The sequence below is a fragment of the Mustelus asterias genome, chromosome 17 (genome assembly GCF_964213995.1).
Source record: "Mustelus asterias chromosome 17, sMusAst1.hap1.1, whole genome shotgun sequence".
NCBI lineage: Eukaryota > Metazoa > Chordata > Chondrichthyes > Carcharhiniformes > Triakidae > Mustelus > Mustelus asterias.
Window position 1 is genome coordinate 29,818,311 of NC_135817.1, and position 9,887 is coordinate 29,828,197.

A 9,887-nucleotide genomic window follows, 5' to 3' on the forward strand; every position below is an offset into this window, starting at 1 on the left:
CTTCCCTCCTTTGCTAAAGATAATGGTGATTCACATCAGGGTTTGATTCCACAGGCAATAGATTCAACACCCTTCAGTAACTTTTAAAACAGAGCTGGGTAAATACCAGAAAAGGAAGAATTTTGCGGGGCTGTGTAAGGAGTGCAGGGGAGTGGGATTTTAGCTTTTATAAAGATAGGTCTTCTCCCGTGTGGTGTATGATGTGGAGGAAAATTCTACTGCTTTTGTAACTGCCCCTTTCTGATCACAAACTGTGATTACAGCTAACCTCCGACCCAGCCCAGTGCATCACACTAGGCACACCCAAGAAGTGGCATAAAGAACCTTGCAGGTATTGCCTGAAGGCTGTGATGAGGAGTGCGCCACAATTTACGTCATCTGTAAGAATGTTTGCAAATAAAGCATTCCTATTTCTCAACCAAATGAACTGCCCACTGAATCCAAACAGGAAAGCATTTTAGATTAACAACTGTCGGATAATCATCTGAATGTGTCATCCACAGCATTCACAAAGTGGAGATATTGGACACTGTGCTCCTCTGCCCAGAACCAAGTTGCTAGGAGGATGTTACAGATGGTTAGCATATCAAGACTAACAAAGACAAAGAAAATGGGGAGGGAAGGAAATGATCCGTGATTAAATGGGGGGCAGAGTGGTTTAAGAAAAGGGAGCAACAGCAAAACGTAGAGAAGCAAAAGTTGCACCCCAAATCCACGTGAGTGATTACGGCAGAATATCAAACAACAAAAACCATTGGAATCAAGATCGTTTCTGGACAATCAGATTCTCAGGAAGTTCTTATGTGCGCTCGTATTCTTGGCCGCATCCACCATGATCCTTTTTCTTTACTTCCTCAATCTCCTCTCTTCCAATGTTCCCTTGGCTTTAACTACAAGCTAACCATTAATTTAAGCCACCACTGCTCCTATGCATGTGATGCGCGTTATCACACACGAGGCTTGATGCTCAGGAAATAAAGGCTTTTATTTGCTGTAACAAGGCAGCTACTGATTATATACACGATCCCAGACTGAGGGGTCCCAGACAGAGCAGAGACCTTTATACCTCTCCCAGGAGGCGGAGCCCGACTGGGATGTACCACAATAACTATAATACAAGGTGTAACAGCCCAACCCTAACCCCAACAGCAACAAGTAGAACAACCCATCCCTAGCCCCAACAGCAACATATATACATACTTGTAGTACTGGCCAGACCGTGGCTCAGTACTATCTAGTGGGAACCAACGATGGTTCACCACAGCATGTCATAGAACAGTAGAGTAGAATCATAGAATCCCTTCAGTGCAGAAGGAAGCCATTTGGCCCATCGAGCCTGCACCAACAACAATCCCACCCAGGCCCTATTCCCGTAACCCCTCATATTTACCCTGCTAACTTCCCTGACACTAAAGATCAATTTAGCCTGGCCATTCAATCTAACTTGCACATCTTTGGACTCCAACCAGCAGAGAGTTTCCCCCTGATTCACATTGGCTCCAGTTTTGTTGGAACACTTTGATGCTAGACCCGGTCAAATGCTGCTTTGACGTTGAGGACAATCATTCTCACCTCACTTCTTGAGCTCAGCTCTCTTGTCCATTTTTGGATGAAGGTAATGAAGGTCAGAGCAGAGTGGTCCTGCTGGAACCCGAACTGAGTGTCAATGAGCAGGTAAGTGCTACTTAATAGCTCTATTCACAACACCTTTCACCAATTTGTTGATGATTGGGTGTAGATGAAAGGGGCAGTATTTTGTCAGAATGCATTTGCCCTGTTTCTTGTGGACAAAACATAGCTATCGGGAGATGCCAGTGTTGTAACTGGAACAACTTTGCGAGGGCTGTGGCTAGTTTTGGAGCACAAGTCTCCACCTCCAAAGCCAGGGTGTTGTTGGATGTTTGCTGTATAATGCTTTTTGTCTGTTCTCCTTGATGGGTTCTGGAAGTTTTGTTTGCTTGGCTTCCAAATTGCCAGGCCTCTCTGGACATCAAGACTACACAATGGACAACACTGAATTACATCCCAAGGCTCAGCTGCTGTCTCTCTGCTGCTTAAACTTAAAAGTAAGATCAGCTTACATCCTATTCCCCCGCACTGCTGCTGACCCCTGCTCAGCCAGTAACTGGTCTATTGGTCGTACTAATTTTCCAGCTTCGATTAGTGACACGATGGCACAGTGGTTAGCACTGCTGCCTCACAGTGCCAGGGACCCGGGTTCGATTACGACCTCAGATCACTGTATGTGTGGAGTTTGCACATTCTCTCCATGTCTGCTTGGGTTTCTTCCGGGTGCTCCGGTTTCCTCCCAAAGTTCTGGGGGTTAAATTGATTGGCCATGATAAATTGCCCCTTAGTGTGAGGGGGATTAGGAGGGTAAATATGTGGGTTTACGGGGATAGGACCTGGGTAGGATTGTTGTCGATGGGCCAAATCACCTCCTTCTGCACAGTTGATGCTATGATAATTACAGGCTGCTTCCTGGTCGAACTCTTGGGATGAAGTACACGTCTTCAACACTTCTAGATCTTATGGTGACCTCCCACTGTTTTTTTGTCCCATGATCAAGATCTGCACTGTGTCTATAAGTGGTTTGGAAGGAAATCTTGGTGAATTGTTGCAGTGCATCTTGCAGTTAGTAAACATTGCAAACATGGAGTACCAGTAATGGAGGGAGTGAATGTTTAATGTGGTGGATGGGGTGCTAATAAAGTGGGCTGCTTTGACCTGGTTGGCATCGATGTTCTTGAGTGTTGTTGGAATGGCACTTATCCAGGCAGGTGGAGAATGTTCCATCGCACTCCTGGTTTGTGCCTTGTAGATGGTGGACAGACTTTGAGGAATCAGGAGGCGAGTTACTTTGCACAGAATTCCCAGCCTTTGACCTGATGTTCTAGCCATGGTTTTATGTGACAATTCCAGTTAAATTTCTGGTCCGTGGTGAGCAGGATGTTGATGATGGGTGGGATCCTGTGACGGTAAGGCTGTTGGATGCCAAGAGAGGGTGGTTAGACTCTCCCTGTTGGAGATGGCCACATACCAGCAGAAGCCTGACTGTTGTCCCGGTCCGGCTGTATTTGGGCATGGAGGAGGAGCTCACTGTCAGGGGGTGGCTGGACAGTCAGACCATTCAACATTGTGTTCAGTTATGTGAAGTTGCATAGGCTAGAGTTCACAAACTGAAGTGTTGGTATCAAATCAGGATTGCACACTGATTGACATCATAATCTGCCTGCTTTACATGCTGCCAGCAGTCATTACATCCATGACTGGATGTACATCCATACATGCAAACTCCTTTACCAACATGGCATCTGGCACACATCCTATCAGAAGTAACTATGAGCAGCTTGGGCAGCATTTTTGACCATCAGGTGCCGAAAAACGGGCACGACAGAGCCCACTGTCTTCACACTGGCAAGCAGCAGTACAAGAACCAAATACCAATGATATGTGGCATCTATTACATAATGCTCCTGGAATCAGTCAGGCTTTACAGAATGCTGGGGAAGTTGTCAAAGTGCTGGCAATCACCTCTACGCTTGGTCTGAAAATTCAGGCCTATTGTCCTCAGGTGAATAAAATCCCTTATATTTGCATTCTGTTGTCTACTAGGCCTCTCGATGGAATCCTTCCCTCTGCCAGATACAGAATAGATTCTTCTAACTGTTCACTCATTCCAAACAGCTAGAGTATTATTACACACCTAGGCTCAAAAGCTGCGCAAAATGTACCATGGGTATAGGTACATAGGAACAGGAGTATGCAATTTAGTCTCTTGCACCCGTCCTGCCATTCACTGAGATCATGCTTGATCACCCACATTCCAGTCCTTATCCCTCTTATAAAGTTATGCCTTGTATTGAAAATGACATTTATTGGGGAAACCACAGGTTGAGTTTTAAAAGACTGTGCACTACTGAAAATCCAAACCCCTGGACTACACCAAACTGGAATTTACAAGGAGAAAGAGGAAAAGAAAGCATCAGCATTTCGAAGCAAGGGCTTTCTTTCTTTGGAACAGAACCTCATATGAGATTTAATTATAATTGTGCCTCATCCAAAGACAATGATGAGAAATGCAAAGTTGAACAGACAACAGCTGTTGCAAACATGCTTGCTGTAGGAGTTGTGAGATTCATGTGTGTGAATGTTTGAGTCTGAATATGCATCTATTTCTCTTTCTCAAACAACGTTGCCATGAAATGCTGTTGCGTTTTTCTAGTCTTTTTTCATTTTGCCTGCTGGGGAGGTATTATAAAGCAATACTTTATACAGAATATGGCAGGGATTTCCACCCCATTCACCCCCATGACGGGTTTTCCTGCAGCAGATGCAGCAAATCATTGGCTACTGGTGGGATCTTCTAGTCCCGCCAAAGTCCACAGGCTATTGCATGGCTCATCTGCTCCATTGCCAAGGAACCAAACTTTGTCCTTAACCCCAGTTTCTCCAAAACAACAGAAATAGTTTTCCATATATATCCTTTCAGTTTCCTATAATACCTCGAAAAACTCAATCAAATTACCACCTCACCATCTAAATTCAAAGGAATAAAACTCTAATTTGTATAATCTCATTTTGTAATTTAACACCTGGAGCCCACACATCATTGGTGGAGTAGTGGATGAGGTGGAGGTGGAAGGCTGTTGTAGGCTGCAATGAGACATTGATAGGATGCAGAGCTGGGCCGAAAAATGGCAGATGGAGTTTAACCCTGATAAGTGCGAGGTGATTCATTTTGGTAGGACAAATTTGAATGCAGATTACAGGGTCAAAGGTAGGGTTCTGAGGAATGTGGAGGAATAGAGAGATCTTGGGGTTCATATCCACAGATCTCTGAAGGTTGCCACTCAAATGGATAGAGCCGTGAAGAAGGCCTATAGTGTGAGCGTTTATTAACAGGGGGTTTGAGTTTAAGAGCCGTGGGGTTATGCTGCAACTGTACAGGACCTTGGTGAGACCACATTTGAAATATTGTATGCAGTTCTGATCACCTCACTATAAGAAGGATGTGGAAGCACTGGAAAGAGTGCAAAGGAGATGCTGCCTGGTTTGGAGGTAGGTCTAATGAGGAAAGGTTGAGTGAGCTAGGGCTTTTCTGTTTAGAGTGGAGGAGGTTGAGAGGCGACTTAATAGAGGTTTATAAGATGATGAGGGGGATAGATAGAGTGGACGTTCAGAGACTGTTTCCTTGGGTGGATGTAGCTGTTACTCAGGGGCATAACTATAAGGTTCGTGGTGGGAGATATAGGAGGGATGTACGAGGTAGGTTCTTTACTCAGTGGTTGGGGTGTGGAATGGACTGCCTGCTGTGATAGTGGAGTCGGACACTTTAGGAACTTTCAAGCGGTTATTGGATAGGCACATGGAGCACACTAGAATGATAGGGAGTGGGATAGCTTGATCTTGGTTTTGGAAAAGGTTCGGCACAACATCGTGGGCCGAAGGGCCTGTACTGTGCTGTACTGTTCTATGTTCTATATGTTCTATCATTCTAATAAATCTACGCAACAATCCCTCCAAAGCCAATATATTCACTTAAAGTGCATTGTCCAGAATTGAATACAATAGTTCAGGTGCACTCTAACCATGGCTTTGTGTAGCTGTGGCATGACTTCTTGTATTCTGGTCATCTCCATATAAAAGCCAACATTTCTTCAATAATTGTTATTTTTCTGTAGCTGTTCATGACATTTTAATGATCTGTCTAACCGGAACCCTAGTCGTCTCTTCGGACTGCCACTATTTCTACCCTTCCACAATTTATGAAGTCTATCCTTATTACCCTTCTGTTCACATACATCAAAATCCATTGGCCTCAGATTTGCCTATTTACTATTAATATCTTTTTGTAATTTTCTGCTTCTGTCTATACAGCTTGCAATATATTGTTGTATCATGGGCAAATATGGACTTCACATACCATTATCTAGCTGAGACCTGAATGAAAGTATCTTCCCATTACCTCCAGCTGCTCTGACAATTTCTGAACCATGTTCATAATTTGCCTTTAGGTCTAAGAGCTTCAGCTAACAGCCTCCTTTAAGGAATTTTAATCAAATATTTCGGGTAGTCCACTACTCTAATCAGCTCTGCAAAACACTGAGTCAGGAAGGACCTACTCTTTAAAAATCCGTACTGGCTCTCTTTGATCAGCAGCTCAGTTACCCTGTTCAGTTAACTCGTAATCTCTTAGATATCAGGAGCATTTGTCTATAACGCCCTAGTTTTCCCCTTTCATTTGTCTTATTACACACCTGCCATCTCAAAGACAAAAAGCATGTTGGCGGCAGGGGGGGGGGGGGGGGGGGAGGTGAAGAGAGAGAGGAGAGTAGCAATCCCTTTCAAGTTTTACAAGGAAAATATCACCAGGCTCCAACTTTAAAATCCTTCAAAGCAGTTAATTGCACATCAAGTTTTTTGAGATAAAGTCATTTATTTTTAAATAGCCCTCTCAGGCCAAGATACATCACTACTCTAATACTGTGGCACTGAACTATAGAGCATTGCTGCTTTTGAGAGGCTACTGGTATGCAACAATAATGGGCAGCACAGTAGTTAGCAGTGCTGCCTCACAGCGCCAAAGACCCGGGTTCAATTCCCAGCTTGGGTCAGTGTGTGTGTGTGTGCGTGCGCGCGCGCGTGCGTGCATAGTTTGCACATTCTCCCCTTCTCTGCGTAGGTTTCCCCTGGGTGCTCCAGTTTCCTCCCAGTCTGAAAGATGTGCTGGTTAGGTGCATTGACCCGAATAGGTGCTGGAGTGTGGCGAATAGGGGAATTTCACAGTAACTTCATTGCAGTGTTAATGTAAGCCTTACTTGTGACTAATAAATAAACTTTTACTTTTCAACCAACAGGAACAAGGGAATCATCTTCCACTGAAATTGTAGTGACTGAATGAAGTCCAATGAAAATTACCACAACTTTGATTACTTTAATTATTGGTTGGGATTCAACCAAGTACCAAAGCTATCCATACCTCACCCTATTCTGAACAATGAAACAAATTGTATGGTTCATATTTTATCCCAAGGCCAATTTGAACCTCAAAAAAATAAAAATCTCTTCCCCCTCATGCATCTTTTAAATCTGACTCAATTTGGAGCACCCCTGTGTCTGTCAGAAAATTGTGAATGTCTACTCCAGGACTTGAGCATATGCTGTTTCTGGGAGCTTCTTGTGTACAATTAGTTGTTGTGCTTCCCACATTACAACAATTATTGCACTTAAGCATTTTGTTGGCTGCAAGGTGCTTAGAAACAGCCAGTAGTTGTGAAAGGGTTATATAAACGCAAGTATTTTTTTGTCTTTACCCCTCCCCGTCACAGTGGCTGTAATTTATACCTGTTACATAATGGCAATGTCAAACCAGTTAAGAACGTGATAGAGAGTTGAATTCAACTTCCAAGTTGAAGTCAGAAGTAGGCTGCAACCAGCAGGTGATGAGACATCAATGGAGCATAATGTATTTATAATTGCTTTTGAAAAGACAATTGTAACATTGACTGCTGATTGTTTGAAGATGCAAAGATATGCAAACAGTTGCAAAGATATATGGCAATATCCCTCAATCATCAGGAGTTTCCTTTCATGGTTTTGTGGCAATACATTAACATATCCTCAAACTATTAAATCCAATTTCAGAAAAGAAACACGTGGAGCATTTTGTAAGAGATAGAACAAAGGGTGTTAAATTTCCTTGTGGAGCAATTGTTGCTCGGAGAACTGGTGACACATCAACTAAATCTTCAGTTTAGCAACTGCCCTAAACTCAGTGCTGTGTCAAGGGTTATTTATACATTTGTTTTGGGTGCCATCATAATGTTCACCCCCTAAGAAACACGAGTGTGCTTGATGTCACCTTTGTCTTCACCAGGTTTACTTTTCAACTTCATTACTGGGGCAGATTCTAGCCACCCCCCCCTCAAAAAAAAGGTCCAAAGTCCATTTCAGCAAACTCACTGAACTTGAAACATTCCTGCCCTAAACTTAAAACCTTCAGCTATTCCTGGCTTTAAAAAAAAGTTTGTACTACTTTCCAACCAACCACACTTCCTAAATACTACCTCCAGCTTTACAAGTATTCAGACCAAACTCCTGCAAAATTAACCCTGATGGACTGGACAGTGTCTGGATCCACCACCTCCCCTGTTTTTTCAATGGCCAGTATTCCAGGGAAAGATAAAAAACACTTGAAAGACACTGAAGCTCTACTTGAAACATGATAGTGTGGGCTTTGGGGGGAACTTGCTCCCAATTGTTCAAAATGGCAGCAACAACTTGCCAAACTACATCATGTCAAGACCAAAATATCTTAAAATGAGGCAGACAAGGCAAGAAATCCGACAGTTTGCATCCTATTACCTTGTGATAGCTCAATGATTAAAAAGTCTGCAGGGCAAGAAATCAACCTGAAAGATCATCCATGGGAAAAAACCTCAATCTCAAGTAGACATCCTTGAATTGAGGACAGCTGACAACAAACTTCATTTTTACACAGCATTGATGGCACTGAACCTCCACCAGATAAGTGTCAGTTCATTTAGTGTGTGTTGCAGATTCACCACAGGGAACCAAACATGACCAAGGAATGTTAGGGTCAAAGTCACATGAGTATCATTAAGAGACTGCAACCACTTAGAATCTGTATACAATTAAAGGCTCTCCTTCCCATCTTTGGAAGGTTTTCTGGGGTATGCTGAGATTGACCACAATGTACTAGGTCAAAAAAATGGTACAGCAGTCTTTTCCAAACTGTTATTAACATGGAACTCAATGTGTTTTAATGGAAGCACAGTACCCACCCTCAACCAAGATTGAGAATCACTGAAATCAAGTGGGCAGGATCAAATGCAACAACACCTAGCCATAGCCACATTTACAAGTGCAACTTGGATTAAAGGGAGCACAATTTTCAACATGTTAAAATGATTGAAAATAGAGATAAGGCTATAGGTAAAAAAACAAACAGCATTAAGATTACCCCACGGCACTCAGAACAGAAGCTACTCAGTCCGATTACTTCCATTGGCTCCATACCCCATTGTCTCTTAAAAACACAGCATCCTTACAAAGTTTTTATTATGCACAGGCTCATACTCAAACATGCTTAAGTTTAATACTTAGCCAGACAAAGCTTGCAATGACTTCTCCCAAATCACTGTTCCTGCATTACACAAACAATGAATACATTTCTGCAACTAATTGGGTTTGTTGTGCAAAGAAAGTGAACAAAATTACAACCTTTCAATTCATTGGTAAAATAGGAGCAATATTGTTCAGCCTCCATCAATACCCCAAGCTATTTTCAACTTCTGGTTTCCTTCCAGCCCTAGACTCAAATCTGTCTATGCAATATTTTCCATTTGTTCTTCAAAACTCTCACCCATGGCTATGTGCTCTCTCAGTTTGACTTGGTTTACTTAAACTGAATTATTCACCTCTGCTCTGTCCTCAAACCAGATTCATTTTTAGCACATCTATTTCAACTGACTTCATGAACTCTACATATTCTTCAAGCTAAGGTAAACCTAGAATGAACTAAGGGAAATCTAGAATGAACAATAAATGCTGGTCTAACAATAAAAAAATCCTTGTCCCAAACTGCTTCTGAAATATTCTCCACCACTCAGACATGAAATTTCCTCAAAACCTTCCACGTTTTCCATTTCCACACCTATCCCTCCTTCAGTCGTACAATTGTTTTGCTTTGCACTATTTCAGAATTCTGCTTAGTGAAGTTGTTGCCCTCCAAACACATTCTTCTGATCAAAGACAGAGGAGCAAGATTTACATTTGGTCCTATTTCCAGCAGGAATAATTTAAATTCCAGAAATCCAAGTGTAGCAATAAGAATCCAGCACATCAAAACTGAAGAACCATGT